The 21593-nt window shown below is 37.9% G+C and overlaps 1 pseudogene; it reads right to left on the bottom strand.

Annotated features, from left to right (window-relative positions):
* Positions 1 to 18593: 18593 nt before the first annotated feature.
* Positions 18594 to 19710, bottom strand: LOC125102386 (cytochrome c oxidase assembly protein COX18, mitochondrial-like; annotated as a pseudogene).
* Positions 19711 to 21593: the final 1883 nt, after the last annotated feature.

The following is a 21593-nucleotide window of genomic DNA, read 5'->3' as shown; positions in this document are numbered from 1 at the left end:
ACCACAGGGACCTAAACATAAGAAGTAAAACCATAAAACTCTTTTTTTAAAAAAAGAAGATTTTATTTATTTATTTGACAGACAGAAATCACAAGGAGGCAGAGAGGCAGGCAGAGAGAGAGAGAGGAGGAAGCAGGCTCCCTGCTGAGCAGAGAGCCCGATGCAGGGCTCCATCCCAGGACCCTGAGACCGTGACCTGAGCGGAAGGCAGAGGCTTAATCCACTGAGCCACCCAGGCGCCCTTAAAACCTTAAAACTCTTAAAATAAAACATTGGTGTAAATCTTTGTGACCTTGAATGAGGCAATGATTTCTTAGATATTACAAAAGCACAAACAAGAGAAAAAAAAAAGACAAATTGGACTTTATCAAAATTTAAAATGTTTATACTTCGATGTATACCATTAAAAAGTGAAAGACAACCTACATAGTGAGAGGACATTTTTACAAATCATATATTTGATAAAAAGATTTTATCTAGAATACATAGAGAACTTAAAAAAACTCTTACAACTCGGGTGCTTGAGTGGCTCAGTGGGTTAAAGCCTCTGCCTTCAGCTCGAGTCATGATCTCAGGGTCCTGGGATCAAGCCCCGCATCGGGCTCTCTGCTCAGCTGGGAGCCTGCTTCCTCCTCTCTCTCTGCCTGCCTCTCTACCTACTTGTGATCTCTGTCAAACAAATAATTAAAATCTTTAAAAAAAAAAACTGTTACAACTTAATAATAGAAACAAATAGCCCAATTCTTAATGGACAAATTATCTCAATAGATATTTCTGTAATGAAGTCATACAAATGGCCAATAAACACATTGAAAAATGCTCAATGTCATTAGCACATCAGAGAAATGCAAATTAAAAGTAAATGAGATACCACGTCATACCCACTAGGATGGCTGGAGTCAAAGAGGAAGATAATAACAAGTGTCATAAGAATGTAGATAAACCTGATCCATTACCATATGACCCAGAAATTATACTCTTAGTGTATATCCAGGAGAATAGAAACATAGGCCAAAACAAAAAATTTTACACAAATGTTCATAGCAGCATTATTCATAATAGCCAAAAAGCAGGAAAGACCTAAATCCAACATATGAATGGATAAATAAATGTGGCATATCTATACAATAGCATATTATTCAGCAATAAAAAAGAATGAATAATGTGTGTTACATCATACCTGAATCTTGAAATTGTGATGTTAACTGAAAAAAGCTAGTCACAAAAGACCCTATATTATATGATTCCATTTACATGAAATATGCAAAATAGGCAAACATATAGAAACAGAAAATGGATTAGGGATTGCCTGGGGCTGAGGGAGGGAGGGGATGGGGAGAAATAGGGAATGACTTCTAGTAGTTACTGGGTTTCTTTTTGGAGTGATGAAAATACTCTTAAATTGATTGTGACAATGGTTGCAGGTATCTGAATATACTAAAAACCATTGATTTGTATACTTTAAATGGGTGAATTGTATGGTGTGTAAATCATAACTCAATACAGCCCTTATTTATTTTTTAACGGTTAGGAAGAAAAAAAGTAAATCTCAAGTGTCCTTCATGTTACACTTTTATAAACATATTCACCTTCTTCCCAACCCTCCCTATCCCTATTTCTACTCAGTGACAGTCACTCACCTGCCTTCCATTTTTAAAATTTCGTTACTTCAAAACTCTTACATATGTTACATACAGTATGTAACCTTTTGGGATTGACTTTTTCCACTCAACATAATTCCTTGGAGATTCATCAAAATTGTGGCATGTATCAACATTCCTTTTTATTTGTTACCCTTGGTATGGATGTACCACAATTTGTTTAACCATTCAGCTGTTGAAGGACATCTGCAATGATTCCAGATTTGGGCTGCCACAAATAAAGCTTCTATGAATATTTATGTACAAGTTTTTGTGTAAACATAAGTTTTCATTTCTCTGGGGGAAAACACCCAAGAGTTTAATAGCTAGATTATATGATAATCACATATTTTGTTTTTTAAGAACCTAACTTTTTTCCAGAGTGGCTATATCATTTTACATTCCCACCAGCAATGCATAAATGATCCAGTTTCTCCACATCCTCACCAGAATTTGGTGTTGTCATTATTTTTTTATTTTTATCATTCTGATAGGTGTATAGTTGAAATCTCACTGTGGTCTTAATTTGCATTCCCTTGATGGCTAATCCTGTTAAACATCTTTTCATGTGTTTTTCTACCATCTGTTTATCCTCTTCAGTGAAATAAATATCCGTGCATGTCTTTTGCTTATTTTCTAATTAGGTTGTTTTTTACTGTTCCATTTTGACATTCTTTATATATTCAAGATGTACCCTTTGTTGGATAGGTGTTGTATTGTTTTCTTACAGCTGCTGTAACAGATCACCACAAAGGGGGTGTCTTAAAACAAGAGAAATGTATTCTCCCCCAGTTCTAGAGGCTAGAAGTCCAAAATCAGGGTATGAACAGGGTATCAGCAGGGCATTACCTCTGGAAGAAAAGACTGTCTTTGCCTCTTCTGGCTGCCAGTTCTCCTAAATTTATGGTCCTCTCTCTCTCTGTGCTCAATCTTCACATCTTCTCCTCTATGTGTTTGCCTGGTGGCTTTGCATCACTCCACTCTCTACTTCCATCTTCACATCATCTTCCTTCCTGTGTATTTGTCAAATCATTGCCTGCCTTTCTCTTACAAGGATTCCTGTGATGGCATTTAGGGCCCACCTGGGTAACCGAAAATAACCTCCTTACCTCACAATCTTCAGCTTAATTACATCTAATTAATTAGATGTAATTAGGTGAGAAAATTACCCCTTTTCTTGACACATTCTAGGTATTTTGAAAACATTAATTAATGAAAGTTTTTTTTAAAGATTTTTTACTTATTCATTTGAGAGGCAGAGTATGTGTGAGTGCATGAGCAGAGGGGAGGATCAGAGGGAGAAAGAGAAGCAGACTTCCAGCTGGACAGGGTGCCAGATGTGGGGCTCAATCCCAGGACCCTGGGATCATGACCTAAGCCAAAGGCAGATGCTTACCAACTGAGCCACCCAGGAGCCCCTAATAAAAGTTTTGAAGAAAAAAAAAAAGACCCTTTTTCCGAATAACATTTACAAGTTCCAGAGATTGGACTTGATATTTTTAAGTACCCATTGTTCAGCTTACTACAGGGGGTTTGCAAACATTTTCTTCCAGTCAGTAACTTGTCTCTTAACTGGACCTTTCATAGAGCAATTTTTTTTTCATTTTCATGAGGTGCAATTTATCAATTTTTTTTCTTTTATGGATCATGTTTTTCGTGTTCAGTTGTTCACCTTTTTTAAGATGGCCAACCTCAGAAGCACATAGGTGAGACCCATCTATTTCATAGCATTTGCTGAAGAATCATGTCTGCAATCCAGGGCGGTTATTACAGGAGTGAATGTAGGCTGAAATGGAAGTTAAACCAAATTTATTTGTTGCCTTTTTATATGTGAAGGCCTCAATGGCAAGAAGGCATACTAACACAGGTAAAGCTATATTTTAAAAGGCAAAAGACAATTAACTAAAGGTAATTGAACCCAGCCAACCTATCCTAGCATATTGTAGCAAAGGAGTTAGAATCAAACTGAACCTTGAGAAACAAACTAGCAAAGTAATTCTAGCAAAGATCATGAACCTAAGAAAAAATATAGTTATAAAAAATTATTACAACAATTGATGAAATTTGAATACAGATTGTGGGCAAGAAAATAGCGTTTTATCAATGTAAAATTTTCTGATTTTGATCAGTGTACTGAGATTATGGAAGAGAATATCCTTTGTTCCTAGGAAAGATATATAAGGTTTTTTAGTGGTAGGAACACTGTGTCTCCTACTTGCTTTCAAATGGAATAGATAGAAAGGTAGATCACTCTCCAGAAAGGAGATTAGAACCTAAGTGGTCAAGAGGGTGGATGACCAAAGGAGATGAGTTGTTCTAGAATTACTCACTTACAGCAGTGGGTCTCAGACTTGGCTGTATGCTAGAATCACCAAGAAGTTTTAAAAGTCCCTAGTGCCTAAGCTCACTCATCTATATACTTACCAAGTCAAGATCTCTGGGGATGACTACTACATAGTAATTTTCAAAGCCCCTGCAAGATTACAGTGTGCACCAAGTTTGAGAATCACTGTCTTAAGATTTTTGCTACTCAAATGTACTCCATTGACCAGCCAGCACAAGCAATACCTGGGAGCTTGCTAGAAATACAGAATCTCGGGCCCAGCTTTATATGTAGTGAATCAGAATCTGCATTTTAGCAAGATGGCCAGGTGATTTATGTGCACACAAAAGTCTGATGAGCGTCAGAATCACCTGGAGAACAAATATAGACAAGAAAGACCCAGGCTTGTTGAGGTAGGATAAGGCCTGCACCTCTGTGTTTTTACCAAGTTCTTCAGTGAAAGAGTTTGAAGATCTGACTATCCCAATCTGTCTCTTAGGTAAGGTAAAATTTATCTTCCCTCAGTGCACATTTCCATTCTCCCAATCCAGCAAATTTAGCCAACCCTGTCAGATAGAATATTCACTATTTAATGTTCTACAACTGAGGCAGTTTACTAGTAAAATCTCAAATGCCTAGAGCTAATCATATTTTATTTTATTATAACTCCATATTAAATCATGATGAAAATCTGATGCTATTAATAAACACTGCATTTCTATTTGAGAAAAATAATAGTTAAAAGACAAGAATGCTGGAAAAATAGTAAATTAGAATGGTTTCCTGTTGTTTCACATTGCACAAGAACCTGACATATTTCATATGTAATAGACATGCTAATACAATAGCACTGCCATAGATAATCTAAGAAATAATTAGCTTGGAGTTTTACAAGTATAGGGCCATCATCTCCTGCTATTCTAGAAACCACATTTTAATTGTGGTATTTTCTTTACCATTGGCCTCTTTTTAAGTTATCAACCCACTTTTGCTCTAATACCTAGTGCCATTTTAATGCAAAACTTACCTTCTCTCAGTGCACATTGCCAGTCTAGTCTTTCAGACCTTGCAGACCTAAGAAAGATCCTGTTTATTTGAAGAAAATTGTTTTGAAGTAACTATAAAATAACATCAAATGAAATTAGATTTCCAAGGATAAACACAAATGTATCAAAATAGAGTGTCAAATGTGGACACTTGAGGATATTCATATAGAATATCCTCAAGTAGAAATGAATGTTGAAGAAATATGCTTCTAGTCAAAATGAATAGAGTTGAGTGTGTATACTTCAGAAAGTTTTTTTTGGGGGGGGGGGGCACCTGGGTGGCTCAGTTGGTTAAGTGACTGCCTTTGGCTCAGGTCATGATCCTGGAGTCCCAGGATCGAGTCCCACATCTGACTCCCTTCTCATCAGGGAAATCTGCTTCTCCCTCTGACATCTCCACCTCTCATGTTCTCTCTCTCTCTCTCTCTCTTTCAAATAAATAAAATTTTTTTTAAAAAGGAAGTTTTTTTAATGAAAGGAAAAAATTGAATCAGATTTTCAATTTCTGTTTAATTTCACCTAAAAATTGCAGTGAGAGGATAGTGAAAGAAGATAGCAACTGAATTTCAGAGTTTCAGGACTTTTCATGAAATTTTAAAATAATCTTTCTGATTCTGTTGTTTTAAATCCCTCCTTCGCACTAGGATAATTAGCCATACAGCTCTGTAATGGGAGTTAAATTAGGTGGGGTGGTTAATAAGGTGAGGCAGGAACATATTGTCAGGGGAAATGTAAGAAACCACTTCAAGAAACTGTGAGACTTTCAATAAGCCACATAAACTCCAAAATCTATAACTTAAAAGAGGTTGAACAAAACAATCTAATTTAATTCAACTTCAACATTCTTATTATTCCTTTAATACTTAAAACTGTTTTACTGATCTAATTAAGTGCTTCCTGTTCATTATATCAGCACATAACACAAAAGCAAATTTATCCATTAAAATACCATAACATTAGTGATCTGTGTTATAACATAAAGCTTTAATGAAAATGACAGATCTGGGATAGATATCCTCCAAAGAAGACATAAAAATAGCCAACATATACCTGGAAAATGCTCAACATAACTCGGCATCAGGGAAATACAAATTAAAAAAAAAAAAAATGAGATACCACCTCGCACCAGTCAGAATGGCTAAAATTAAACAAGTCAGAAAAGGACAGATTTTGGTGAGGATGCAGAAAAAGGGGAACCCTCCTATGCTGTTGGTAGGAATGCAAGCTGGGGCAGCCACTCTGGAAAACCGTATGGAGGTTCCTCAAAAAGGTGAAAATAGAGCTACCCTATAATCCAGCAATTTGCACTACTAGGTATTTACCCAAAAGTACATACATCACAATGGCTATCAACAATAGCCAAACTATAGAGAGAGAAAAATGTCCATCAATTGTTAAATGGATACTGAAGTGGTATGTGTGTATACACACACCACACACACACACACACACACACACAATGATATTACTCAGCCATAAAAAATGAAATTTTGCCATTTGCAATTATATTGATGGAGCTAGAGTATACTATGCTATGCATGGTAAGTCAGTCAGAGAAAGACAATTATCATATGATCTCACTCAGACGTGGAATTTAAGACACAAACACGAGGATGACTGGGGAAGGGAAGGAAAAATAAAACAAGATGAAATCCGAGAGTGAGACAAACCATAAGAGACTCTTAATCATAGGAAACAAACTGAGGGTTCTGAAGGAGAGGGTGGTGGGTGATGGGTAACTAGGTGATAGACATTAAGGAGGACATGTGATGTAATGAGCAGTGGGTACTATAGGACTGATGAATCACTGACCTCTACCTCTGAAATTAATAATACACTATATGTTAATTAACTGATTTAATTAAAAAAAACATAGAACATACAACACCAAAGGTGAACCTAATTTAAACTATGAACTTTGGGTAATAATGATGTATCAATGTAGATTCATCAGTTGTAACAAATGTACCACTCTGGGGCAGGATGTTGATAATGGGAGAGACTGTGCTTGTGTGGGGACAAGAGGTATATGGGAACTCTGCTTTCTATTCAATTTTTGCCATGACCCTAAATTTGCTCTAAAAGTTAAAGTTGATTAATTTAAAACAACAAACAAAAACAAAAACAAAAAATGACACATGTCTGGCAGGTGTGTATTTCCCCCCACCATGGTATGTCTATGGACATTCATGTCAAATTGACAATGACATTATTTCCCCTGAGTACAATACTAACTCAGAATCCTTCTCAACACAAGTTCAGACAGCCATTGCTTCATTCATTCATTCATGCAGCAAAGATTTTTTCTGTGCTCTTTCTGGGATCCAATATAAAACAAAATAGGACACAGGCCCTCTCATCATAGCACTTATATATTTTAGGAAAGAGGAGACATCAAAATAGTAATTAAGGCATGATGTAATGTGACATGAAAGATGAATCAATTTCTGCTATACCTGGTTCAGGAGTTTAGGCTCTTCTCAAGCTAGAAACTTAAGAAAATACGTCATGAAACTTACATAGTTCCCTATACAAGGACTTCCACACATATCAGATATTGTAAGAGGGAGATTTGAAATGTTCATTATAGCCTGTACATACTGCTACTCAACAATAGAGTGCTTCTATTATAAGAGAGAAGAAGGGGATAACAGGTAGCCAACAGCAGTCTCTGCCTTAGTATTTAAAAAGATATTTGTTTATCAGGCAATCCAGGTGGCACAGTCAGTTAAGAGTCCACCTCTTGATTTTGGCTCAGGTCATGATCTCAGGGTCCTGAGATGGAGCCCTGCCTTGGGCTCCATACCCGTATGTAGCTGCTTAAGATTCTCTCTGTGCCCCTCCCCACCACCCTCCCCTCACTCTCTCTCTCTCTAAAGCAAAACAAAACAAAAATTATTCTGTGAATGAGTGAAATCTTTATTAAAGTCACTTAATTGCTTCAATTTCCTCAACTAATAACATTCATTTTATTTTTTAAAAATATTTTATTTGTTTTAGAGAGATAGCACAAGCAGAGGGAAAGACAGAGGGAGAGGGAAAGAATCTCAAGCAGACCCCCATCTTAGCACAGAGCCCAAAGCAGGACTTGATCCCAGGATTCCGAGATCATGACCCTAGCCAAACCCAAGAGTCGATGCTCAACCAAATGAGCCACCCAGGTACCCTAACATCAATTTTCTAAGTCTATTTAGTAATACTCATTTCCTTATTATCTTGGTCATTAGCATTCTTAGTTAACTACATAATTGTTACAAAACTTTGCACAGGTGTGTATCTTTTTTTCACAAATAAATTAAGTCCTATGTATACTTTTCTCTTTATAGAATACCATCAATGTGGTATAAATTACCTCACTTAATAAGTGTTAGTCTGTTTAGGCTGCTATAACAAAATATTACTGTACTGGTGGCTTATAAACAACAGAATTTTATTTCTCACAGTTCTAAGTTTTTTTTTTTTAAGATTTTATTTATTTATTTGACAGAGATCACAAGTAGGCAGAGAAGCAGGCAGGAGAGGAGGAAGCAGGCTCCCCACTGAGCAGAGAGCCTGATGCGGGGCTTGATCCCAGGACCCTGGGATCATGACCTGAGCTGAAGGCAGAGGCTTTAATCCACTGAGCCACCCAGATGCCCCTTCTCACAGTTCTAGAGGCTAAGAAATCCAGAATCGTGGTGCTAACACATTTGGTTTTTAATGACTTCTTCCTGTGTCCTCACATGGTAGAAAGGGCTGGGGAGCTCTATGGGATCTCTTTTATAAGAGCATTAATCCCATTCATGAGGGCTCTGGCCTCCTTACCTAAATGCCTGCCTCCCAAAGGCCTCGCCTCCTAACACTATCCCATTGGGCATTAGGATTTCGAACATAAGAATTTGGGAAGAGGGGCGCCTGGGTGGCTCAGTTGGTTGAGCGACTGCCTTTGGCTCAGGTCATGATCCCAGACTTCCAGGATCGAGTCCTGCATCGGGCTCCCAGCTCCTTGGGGAGTCTGCTTCTCCCTCTGACCTTCTCCTCTCTCATGTTCTCTCTCACTCATTCTCTCTCAAATAAATAAATAAAATCTTTAAAAAAAAAAAAGAATTTGGGAAGAACACAAACACTCAAACTGTAAGTTATTCCCAACACTTGAAGCAATAACATAATTCAGAAAAGACATAAGGGAGATAACCATTTCTATTGTGACAGTTACTACATGCCTCAAATGTTTTAAGGGTACTCCCTCTATGGATTTTTATAAATTTATTAACATATAATGATTATTTCTTCAGGGGTACAGGTCTGTGAATCATCAGTCTTACACAATTCACAGCACTCACCAAAGCACATACCCTCCCCAATGTCAATAACCCAGCCACCCTATCCCTTCCTCCCCCACCCCACCCCTGCAACCATCAGTTTGTTTCCTGAGATTAAGAATATTTATGGTTTGTCTCCCTCCCAGTCCCATCTTGTTTCATTTTTTTTCCATCCCTTCCCTTCATGGCCCCCTGCCCTGCATCCCAAATTCCTCATATCAGAGAGATCATATGATAATATCTTCTCTGATTGACTCATTTCTCTTAGCATAATACACTTTAGTTCCAGCCACGTCATTGCAAATGGCAAAATTACAGTTTGCTTGATGGCTGCATCCACTACGGATTTTTAAAAGTACGTAACATTAGTGGAAAATAAAATCAGGTAGCTCTAGATAATTCTAGCCAATCATAATCCCATCAAACATATTTAAGAAGGTGGAATTTGCATACATGACAAAGCAAAGGTATAGAAAAATAAACTCCACACAAATGAAAATCAAAAGAAAGTGGACAGTACCTATACTTACTTCAGAAAAATAGACTTTAAGCAAAACCAAGAGATGAAAAGGCCATTATATAAGGAAAAGATGTCAATTCATTAAGAGGACATAACAATTGTAAATATATGTATCCAACATTGAAATACCTAAATATATTCAGTAAATACTAATACTCTGAAGGGCGTAATAGGCAACAATACAGTAATAGGAGGGGAATTTAATACCATACATTCAATAATGGATGATAATCCAGATAGAAAATCAATAAGGAAACATAGGACTTGAACTATCCTTTAGATCAAGTGGACCTAACAGACATATACAGAACATCCAACAGAATATACATTTTTCTCAAGAACATATAGAACATTCTCTAGAATAGACCATTTCTTAGGTCACAAGTCAAGTTCAGCAAATTTACAAAAGCTGAAATCACACCAAGTATCTTATCCAACCACAATGATATGAAACCAGAAATCTATAATAGGAGGAAAACTGGAAATCCATAAATATGTAAAAATTAATATACACCTGAACAACCAATGGGTCAAAAATGAACCCAAAAGGGAAATAAATCAGCCCACCTGGCTGGTCAGTTGGTAGAACATGCAAACCCTTGGTATCAAGGTGGAAGTTTGAGTCCCATGTTGGGACTTACTTAAAAATAAAAAACTTAAAAATCTTTTTAAAACAGGAACATCAAAACCTAACTTGAAACACACAATAATGGAAATACAACATACCAAAACTTACAGGACTCAGCAAAAGCATGCTAAGAGGAAGTTTATGGCAATAAGTGCCTACATTAGAAAAGAAAGAATTGATCTCAATCTCAAATGATTAACTTTACACATAGAACAAGAACTAAGCCCAAAGTTACTCTGAAATTAACAAAAGTTACCTACACTTCTACTCTGGTAATATTTTCCCTTTTGGTAGATCAGAGGCCCCCAAGCTCAGCCATTTCTATTTTTCAAGGCCCTATAAAAAAGACTTAATCTAAAGTTTGACCATGCTCAAAATAAGAAGGGGCAAGACACCTTCCAAAGTAAGAACCTTCAAGATTTTGCTCAAGGCCAGCTACATAATTTGTATGGACCACTGAAAAATAAAAATGTAAGGCTCCTTGTTCAAAATGTAAGACAAATGTGCCCTTAAAGTACTGAAATATAAAGCTTTTCCTTTCTTCCATAGTATCTCTCTCAATTCATCATTGTGTTTTATTCATTTGACATTTAAAGTCATTCCAAGTAAAAGCAAATTTTATATTAGCATGAATGGTACCATTCATCTGTATATTGTAACAATGGTAGTTTTAATGCAAACATAACAGCATTTAACTTGAATGTGCACAATCACCAAAATCACCTAATTCATATCTCATAGCTCTAGCATGCATATGTATTTCATTCTTTTTTTTTTTTTAAGATTTATTTATTTATTTGACAGACAGAGATTACAAGTAGGCAGAGAGGCAGGCAGAGAGAGAGGAGGAAGCAGGCTCCCTGCTGAGCAGACAGGCCGATGCGGGGCTCAATCCCAGGACCCTGAGATCATGACCTGAGACAAAGGCAGAGGGTTTAATCCACTGAGCCACCCAGGCGCCCCATCATTCTTACCAGAACAGTATAAAAGCTGCACAAGACTAACTGAACTGTTTTTAGTTCTTTATATGTACACATTCTACCAACAATCTCTACCTTCAGCTTACTAATGGGATGGACTGAAAAGACAAGGAATTATGTGTTGTCCTGTCTTTTTCCTTCTATGTCATCATTTTCATGTAAGTTTTAGAAAATAATTATGTTCTTCATTCGTGTTTCATAGAACACCATTACCATTCTGTGTTTGAAGCAAGTTGTAGTTCAAATGAAAAGCATGGCTTCTGAGGGCTGTCAGCCCCCAGTGTACCTAGTTCAAGAAGTACTGATAGATGTACTAATAGGGAACCTGAGCACAGCAGTTCAGAGGACTCACAATGCATTGTTAAAAAAAAATTCAGTGTGCTCTACTTGATATGAATATTTTACTGCATAAGAGACAAACTGTGAATCAGCACACTTCAAACCAAAAGTGTTTTGAAGCTCAACTTTCAGCAGTTACATGAATGAGGAGGGTACTTGGTGTGTGCGTGTGATTGGTTACTAAAACTTACACATTTTTTTAAGAGTAGAACTGCTAAGCTTACTTTTTGTAGCTGATTGTCTAGGAAGTGAAATGTAACACTAATATGAAGGACATCTCAAGTTTTATTTAGGCATTTGGGGAAATCAGAACAAGCATTAAAGACTCTTGAGATAATACAATGCATAGGGATATTAACCACATAACTAACAAAGGATAATATCAAATGTTTGAAAAAATACCCCCAAAGGGCTTAAATACTTGTTAGCAGCTACTGACTCATCAGATGATTTTTCTAAGAAAAAAAATTAAATGAATTTGAATGGTCAGAAAAATCTACTGAATCCTGGTTTGTGATCTTCAAAGGACCATGAAAACCAGCAAAATGGTGACTAAGAGTAATGCTAAAGGTGCCCATTCACCCAAACTTAACCAACTAAAAGGATCAAATGGCTTATAATCAGAGTCAATTTTACTTTTCCAAGCAATCTGCATTGGGGGCGGGGGGTGGAATATAATTGGGTTTCAATTTCTCCAAATAGGCATAACATGATGTATTAATAAAACACATTCTTTCTTATTCATAAGCTAAGGCTATATGGGTTCTAAACAATCTAAGACTATGTGGTTCTTTAATATAATTCTGGCTAAAAATTCTATAGATTTTGTTGTTACTGTAGAAATTTTGTAGATCTCCTCTAAGAAGGTGCAACTGCAATCTTTCATTGATGTCTTTTCCAATAAACAAATCTCTAGGTTTTAAATGTATGGGACCCATTGTCTTCTTTAGGAAGTGGATCTCAGAAAACTTTTTGGAAAGAATTAATTTGTATGGTATGAAATAAGTATTTGAATATTGCATTGTGTCTTACAATAATGAACCAGGTCATAATTATTTAGGACAGGAAAATAAGATGATGTCTCATTTCAAGAGGCAGTATTGCAGGTAGGAGTTTCCATCTAAGTAGGGCTCTATATAGTGTCAGCAATCAGGAATTAATAAGAGGCATTTTATGGAATCAAAGAGAAACAGGTTCATAGTTGGAGCAAATTATAACCTAGTTTATAAATGAATTTCTAAGACTAAATAGTAGTCAGTGAAGACCATTTCTAGATTTGAGCTGGAAATACCCTTAGATGGTGAAATGAAGATGGCAGTTTCAATCTGATGGATTTTCCTGTTTGCAGCTTTAATATCTGATGATATCAGAGTGTCCTGGTGAACTAAGTGACCTACATAGATATAGGTATAAAAATTGTGCACATATGATCTGTTGCGATGAAACCTCTGACGTTTTGCATGTGTTCCTTTGTTTTTTATTTTGTTTTGTTTAACATTCCAAGTTCTCCTCATTTGTATTGATTCAAGCTTTCACACAGAAAACTCTGGGGACTAGAACAGCAGCAATCGTATCACACTACTTTAAGAACTTCAAGTTTCAAAGCAAATTGTTTTTAAAGTTCTGACTTGAGTTAGATACAGGGATAAAATAGCACACACTTGAAGTTTACATGGTCTACAATGGTGGCAATATTTTTCTTTTCAGAGTAGTTCTGTTGTTATATATATATATATATATATATATATATATATATATATACTTAAAAAAAGCTTATTATTTCCAGTTCTAAATGTTTTTTATGAGTGTCTTTTTTACAATTTTTTTCTTTTTATTAACATATAATGAATTATTAGCCTGAGGGGTACAGATCTGTAGAATCGCCAGGTTTGTTGGTATATATTTTTTAAATACTCAAAAAGGCTCAACCTCAACAGTAATAACATAAGCAAAAAGTGACTTAAACTCTTAAATATTCACAAGAAACCTCTCTGTCCATACAAGTGAGAGAATGAATAAGTAACACTTTCACATGCTACATACATACAGATTTATTCATACAAGTAGCTAAAATCTGCTATGCTAGCCCACATGTAGTTGGTCTCCCTTTAGCTAGTTAGGGCATGGAGAAAAGGGCAGTTTTGGTTTCAGTGATTCTAAGTCATAAGGAGAAAATTGGAAATGTGTTTGAAGATTTGTAGCCAGATATAAGAGAACTCAAACTGAAAGAAGCAGAAACTCAAGTCCAGTACAGTTTACAGGTAATAACAAAACCTCAAAGACAATGAGAAGAAATAGAATCTGTAATGGGCACACTATAGTTTTCTGTTGAATACAATTTTTCTCTCTATAGTCACCTCATTTTTACCAAAGGCAAATTACAGTAACACTGATTTGTTTGTAAAATAAGTCTAGTCTCATTAAATCTGGCCTGGTTATTTACACAAGTGCAGCAAGAATAGTGATTTTATGCACATTTAAAAATACTAACTTTCAGCTACAGTTTTGCTGAAGCCAGAGGCTTCACTGGCTCCATAAAGTCAACTTTAGTTTCTTAAAACTGGCTGGAAATAACCAATCTCAGATTAAGTTTGTTGTTATTGTTTTAAAATTTTATTTATTTGAGAGCGAGAGAGCACACACAAGAGGAGAGAGGTCAGCGGAAGTAGCAGGTTCCCTGCCAAGCAGGGATCCCTGTATGGGACTCCATCCCGGGACTCCAGGATCACGACAAGAGCCAAAGGCAGTCACTTAATCAACTGAGCCACCCAGGCACCCTCAGATTAGGTTTTTTAAAGTCTCTAGAGGTTAAGAAGTGCGAGAGTTCAGTGAGACCCAAACTGAATATACAAGTTCAAAGATAAAATCATTAAGAATTTTGGGACACCATGGTCATGATCCCAGAGTCCTGGGATTGAGTCTCACATTGGCTCCTTGCTCAGTGGCGAGTCTGCTTCTCCCTCTGCCCATCCCCCTGCTTGTGCTCGCTGACAAATAAAGAAATAAAATATTTTAAAAGAAACATTAAGAATTTTGAAGAGAATAGAGAGCCCAGAAATAAACCCATGATAATACGGTTAATTTATCTTTGACAAAGGGAGCAAGAACATGCAATAGGAAAAAGACCGTCTCTTCAACAAATGATGTTGGGAAAACTGGACAGCTACATACAAAAGAATGACGACTTTCTTATACCATACACAAAAATAAACAAAATAGATTAAAGACCTACATTTGAAACCTTAAACCATAAAAATCCTAGGAGAGAACACAGTGATTTCTCTAACATGGGCTGTAGCAGTATCTTTCTGGATATGTCTCCTGAGGCAAGGGAAACAAAAGCAAAAATAAACTACTGGGAGTATATCAAAATAAAATCTTCTGCACAGTAAGGAAACATCAACAAAACTAAATGATAACCCACTGAATGGGAGAAGATATTTGCAAATGACATATCTGGTAAAGGTTTAGTATCCAAAATATATAAAAAGAGTATACAACTCAATACAAAACAAACAAACAAAAATAACACAGTTAAAAAATAGGCAGAAGACATGAACAGACATTTCTCCAAAGACATACACATGGCCAACAGACCCATGAAAAGACACTCAACATCATTCATCATCGGGGAAATGCAAATCAAAACTACAATGAGTTATAACTTCATACCTGTCAGCTAAAATCAAAAACTCAAGAAGCAACAAGTCTTGGCAAGGACATGGAGAAAAAGGAACTCTTGTACACTGTTGGTGGGAATGCAAACTGGTACAGCCAGTGTGGAAAACAGTACGGAGAGATATGCATAGCTGGCTGTCAGTTAAGTCTGCCTTCAGCTCAGGTCATGGTCAGGGGGTCCTGGGATTGAGCCCTGCCAGCGGGCTCCCTGCTCAGCACAGAGCCTGCTTCTCCCTCTCCCCCTGCTTGTGTTCACTTGTTCTCTCTCACTTTCTGTCAAATAAATAAATAAAAGCTCTAAAAACAACAAACAAACAAAAACAGTGTGGAGATTCCTCAAAAAATTAAAAATAAAACTACCATATGATCTAGTAACTCCCAAGAATACAAAAATACTAATTTGAAAAGATATATACATCCCTATGTTTATTGTAACATTATTAACAACAGCCAAATTATGGAAGCAATCCAAATGTATATCTACAGATGATTGGATAAAGAGATAAATACACACACACACACATACACACACACACACAGGACTATGACTCAGCCATAAAAAAGAATGAAATTTTGCCATTTACATCAACATGGGTAGATCTACAGAGTGTAATGCTAAGTGAAATAAGCCAGTCAGAGAAAGACAAATGCGCATGATTTCAGTCATAATCATTTTTCAGTTTTAGAAACAACTGAAAAAAGACAAAAGGAAATAAACCAAGAAACAGATTCAACTATAGAGAACAAACTGACAGTTACCAGAGGGGAGGCGGGTAGAAGTATAGGTGAAATAGGTGAAGGGGATTAAGAGTACACTTATCATCATCGGGGCGCCTGGGTGACTCAGTAGGTTAAAGCCTCTGCCTTCGGCTCAGGTCATGATCCTGGGGTCCTGGGATCAAGCCCCACATCGGGCTCTGTGCTCAGCAGGGAGCCTGCTTCCACCTCTCTCTCTCTCTCTCTGCCTGCCTCTCTGCCTGCTTGCTGTCAAATAAATAAATAAATAAAATCTTTAAAAAAAAAAGAGTACACTTATCATGATGAGCACTAAGTAATGTACAGAATTGTTGAATCACTATACCGTACACTTGCAACTAATATAACATTGTATGTTAACTATACTGGAATTAAAAATTTTTTTAAATTGTTAAAAATTTCATGATGGCAGAGGGTGGGTGGTGGGCTTGGGTGGCGCAGTCTGTTAAACATTGACTTTTAGTTTTGGCTCAGGCCATGATCTCAGGGTCATAAGATAGAGCCCCATGTCTGGCTCTGCACTAAGTGCAATGTCTGCTTGAGATTCTCTCTCCCTCTTCCTCTGCCCCTCCCCCAACCTCTCCCTCTCTCTCTAAGTAAATAATATATATATATATATATATATATATATATATTTTTTTTTTTTAAGGAATTTCAAGATGGCCGCAGACCACTACACCAAGTATGAAGCCCTTCTGAGCACAGAGTCACAGGTATAAAATATGTGTGTCATGGAAGCCATTTAGTGAACATCCTGAACACAGTATGGCAATGAGGCAACAAGAGACACAGATGGACACACATATTACACATTTTCTCATTTGTTCATATGCATGTTCCATTGTCTTATCAGACTTCACTTACAAATCACAAGCTCAAATATAAATTGTTAAGCATTTCAAAAGGGCAAAAGCAGAACATCAAACCAAGTGCAAGGCTTTTCTGAGCACAGGTCGCATGCTCATTAAGCCAGCCCTGTTCTCACTTTCTCATTCATACCTTCTGGCCTCAAGCAATAAAAAAATTTGTTTAATTTAATTTGTGATCCTTTCTCCTATTATTTTTTTAATCTTCTCAAATGACTGTCCAATTTAATCATAAATATTCTAAACTGCAATTAGTTTTATCATCTTTTCAAATCAAGCAAACAAATGGGTCCACAATTTATATTACCTGTTAATTTTTCCTATATTAAATGTCTACTATAGTGGTAACCCGTTAGAGTACTTAACCCTTCCAAATAAAGTTCATAAAACCACCTCCTTTATCAGTAGCTTCCCTTTTGATTTTCTTCCTATAATTAAACAAACTTAATGCTTAAGATTTTCCACTTTGGGCTCTAGCAGTACTTAGTGCTACATTCTGTGTTGAAAGGCAACATCACCTACCATATTAGGTACTTTCTTGTAAGGACTACTCTACTGCCTGTATCTCAAGTCCATTTTATAAAAGTCACACATTAACTCATCATCATTGTGTGTTCCATTAGAATAAGATTTCTTAACCAGGAATTACCAGAAAGCCTTGGAGAAGAGTAAGGGGAGTCATCAATGAAGGCCCCTATGTTGAGAGACCCAGAATTTTTCTAAAAAGAAAAGCATAGCTTTAGAAGATGTGTAAATGGGTTTATGATCCCCCACACCTTCAAAATTTTAAGTATCATCTCACTGGATTCTCTTACTTTATAAAGCTTTAATGTATGAGATTAGTCAGTATAATTTGACATCATCCAGTATCTAATCCTGTTTTCCAAAGTTCTGGTGTTTCTAGTAATTTTATAAGCAGAACCAGATACTTTGATTCTACTTTTATATTTTTAGCATACAATTACTTTTTTAAAGATTTTATTTATTTATTTGTCAGAAAGAGAGAGCACATGCACAAGCATACCCTCCCCCTGCAGAGGGAGAAGCAGGCTCCCACTAAGCAAGGAGCCTGATGCAGGACTCAGTCCCAGGACCTCATGACCTAAGCTTAACTGACTGAGCCACCCAGGTGTCCCTTTAGGATACAATTAGACATACATTTCTAGCACTTAAAAGATTTTAAGTGTTGTCAAATATATTTGAATTATATCTTAACCCACAGTACTTCACACAATTCATGATTTTAAATAAAAACAAATGAAATCAATATGAATTTCTAAGCCCAAATATATTGTGATAATGACACTTGCAATTGTTTAGAAATTACTGAAACTGTGGACTCTGAACAACAACCTGAGGGTTTTGAAGGGGCGGGGGGGGGGTTGGGGGAGCCAGGTGGTGGGTATTATGGAGGGCACGTATTGCATGGAGCATAAACATTGTGTTTATGCTCCATGCAATTGTGTGGTGCATAAACAACGAATTCTGTTACGCTAAAAAGAAATAAAAAAATAAATTACTGAAAAACATGTCGTTTTCTTGAAATGAACTTAGTGTAAAAGGTGAGCCAAGAGGTCCTTATAAGGAATATCTGTATCTGGTGACTTGGTGACCAGTATTCAGCAAAGTTGGCAAAACCCAGGAGAACACAGCAGCAAGTTCTGTGCAAGGCCCATGAGCTGGAGCACAACCAGTAGAAGATAATCAGTGAAGGTACTGTCACAGCAGTTGGAATCATCAACACTGATACCGCAGGAACAAAGTATGCAACATATGTCTGAAAATAAGACATTCCAATTTTTTGCAGAGCAAAAATCTCCACTTTAATAAATTAATGACACCAGCCGAGATAGGCAGAATCAAGTGGTGCAGTGAGGTTAAGAAACTACAGGACCTCATCAGTAGCTAACTGGTTTCTGAATGGAAAAAACCTTCTCCTGAACGTGTTGCCCTATGCTGAAATTCCAGAGAGCAACAGATAGGAAGATCCACAATGGAAACTGAATCCAGAACAATACAGTGGCTTTCAAAGGGTGGCAATTATCCAGGTCATACAGCTCTGGAATAAGCCTCTGCATATTCCTAAGCAGGCTCAACCCCCTTAGCATGGAGCCCGAGGCTGGGGCTCTACCTCAGACCTTGAGATGTTGACCTAAGTCAGAATCTAGAGTCCTCGGCTTAACCAACTACGACACCCAGATGCCCCAAGTCTCCACATATTCTTTAGATAAGTGAGTCTAGAAGTCCTTTGGACCACCTCAATTGATTTGCACAAACTGCAACTTCTTGGTTAAGATGGCTTGCAATGTTTATTTCTGCCTTCAGAGTTGGCCAGGATGTCATGGCGGTAGGCACATGACAGGGACACAGTGGTGAGGCTGATACAGGCCCACCTGGACAGACCTGAGACGGTATGCACACCCAATAGCAACTCCATTGCGCTCTGCACCTGTGCCAACCTTAACCGCTGCCAGGGCCCCCAAGCCAACTGCAGAGACGGATGCCACCACCCACACCAGCAGAACAGAGTGATTAATGCCGCCAGTTGAGGTTGGCGCAAGCAGTGGGCCCCAAACCCTGAGCTTCACTGTAGGCAGTAGCCGCCACCACCTATAGCCAAGCCAGCACATCATACCTGCCCTGATGCTTTCTTCGTGATGCTTCTGCACATATAAACCACACTGCCTAGAGTAGTAAACTAAGGATAAATGGAAGCAACCTGGCTCATAACACTGGGATAACAAGTTATTGGCTAAAAACAGATGTTCTCATCTCTTCCACTCAAGCCAAGAAGACTTGAGGTGAGGCCTAGACAAGGATAAGGATGTAAATGCTAGTTATCTTAAAAACAAACAAACAGGGAAACCTGGGTGGCTCAGTTGGTTAAGCAACTGTCTTCAGCTCGGGCCATGATCCTGGAGTCCTGGGATCAGGTCCCATGTCGGGCTCCCTGCTCAGTGGGGAGCCTGCTTCTCCCTCTCCCTCTGCCTGCCTCTCTGCCTACTTGTGCTCTCTCTCTCTCTCTGTCAAATAAATACATAAAAATCTTTTAAAAAATTAGGGGCGCCTGGGTGGCTCAGTGGGCTAAAGCCTCTGCCTTTGGCTCGGGTCATGATCCCAGAGTCCTGGGATCGAGCCCCATATCGGGCTCTCTGCTCAGCGGGGAGCCTGCTTCCTCCTCTCTCTCTCTCTCTCTCTCTCTGCCTGCCTCTCTGCCTACTTGTGATCTCTGTCAAATAAATAAATAAAAATCTTAAAAAAAAATCTTTAAAAAATTAAAAAACAAACAAACAGAACTTCAGGATGAATTGAATGCCTAAATTCAAAACAACTGCTTAGGTTTCATTTACTCTTTTATTGTCCCAGTGAATATCTATTAACAGCAAATTGCTAAAAAGATGCTGAATATTTAACTATAAACAGTTACGTATAGTTCCTGTCCTTACGCAAGTTGAATAAATGGGCAATGAATGACAAGTCAACGCCACAAGGGGTACCAAAGGAAAAGTGCATGCATGGCACTAGGCTGTACAAGGCAGGTTATTAAGGGGGCTTTGGGGACAGACAAGGCTTTCTGGAAGAACTCACCTCTACAATGAGACCTGCAGCATGAATAAGACTAGTGGGCCCAGGGGGGAGGAAAGACTGCTCTTGACAAAATAGCATGGGCAAAAGTAGCAAGATGAATTACAAGGAAATGAAAGAAAATTCGAAGAGGTGAAACTAGAAACCATATGGCTCTTTAAAGACCAAACATCTTTAGGAGCTCGAACTCCATCTTAAATATAGTGGGGAGTCATAGGAGTTTATACTCAATCATAGTTGCTTTGTCAAAATATCACTCAAAGAAGAACATAAGGGAGTGGGTCAGAGTAGGTACTGGTACACAGTTCACAGAAAGAGATTAGGTATTTGGCTATGTGGAAAACAGTGGGGTTTGGAGGTGAACAAAATAATTAAAAGGCAGAAGTGACAGGATGGGTGACTGACAGGGCATGGAAAGGCTGAGGGGGAATAAAAAAATCAGTAAGGAAAACTGCCCAGACTTCTGGCTCGATAGCTGTATGGATGCCAATCCCATTTCCTGAGGGTTGAAGAGTCAGAGGTAGCCAGACAAGGAGGCTGGAGATGAATATTTCTGATATCTGGAACTTCCCTAATATCCCGTTCATCCAAAACGTGCTTCCTATTTTGGCTTTAACGGCCCTACCAGGTGGCTCTGTGCAGCAGGTCGATAGCTTGAGCCGGCAATTCAGGAGCTTCTTCTCACACACGAGGGAGCCCGCGAGCACAATCTCAAAGTCGGGAAGCCGCAAGACTAAAGTTAACAGGAAGCTTCTGAACGCCCTAATATACCCACCCTTAAAGATCTCGCAGTGGCTCCACCCCTAAAAGCCAAAGACTCAGCATAAAAGCGCCCTCAGGTCAACGCGCGGACTAATGACTCCGCCCCCCCTCCGCGGAACAGGGGAGAGGTAGACGCCCGGATGTGGAGACTCGGAGTGAGTCACGTGAG

The sequence above is a fragment of the Lutra lutra genome, chromosome 1 (assembly GCF_902655055.1).
Source record: "Lutra lutra chromosome 1, mLutLut1.2, whole genome shotgun sequence".
Lineage (NCBI taxonomy): Eukaryota > Metazoa > Chordata > Mammalia > Carnivora > Mustelidae > Lutra > Lutra lutra.
This window is presented reverse-complemented; position numbering and strand designations above follow the sequence as displayed.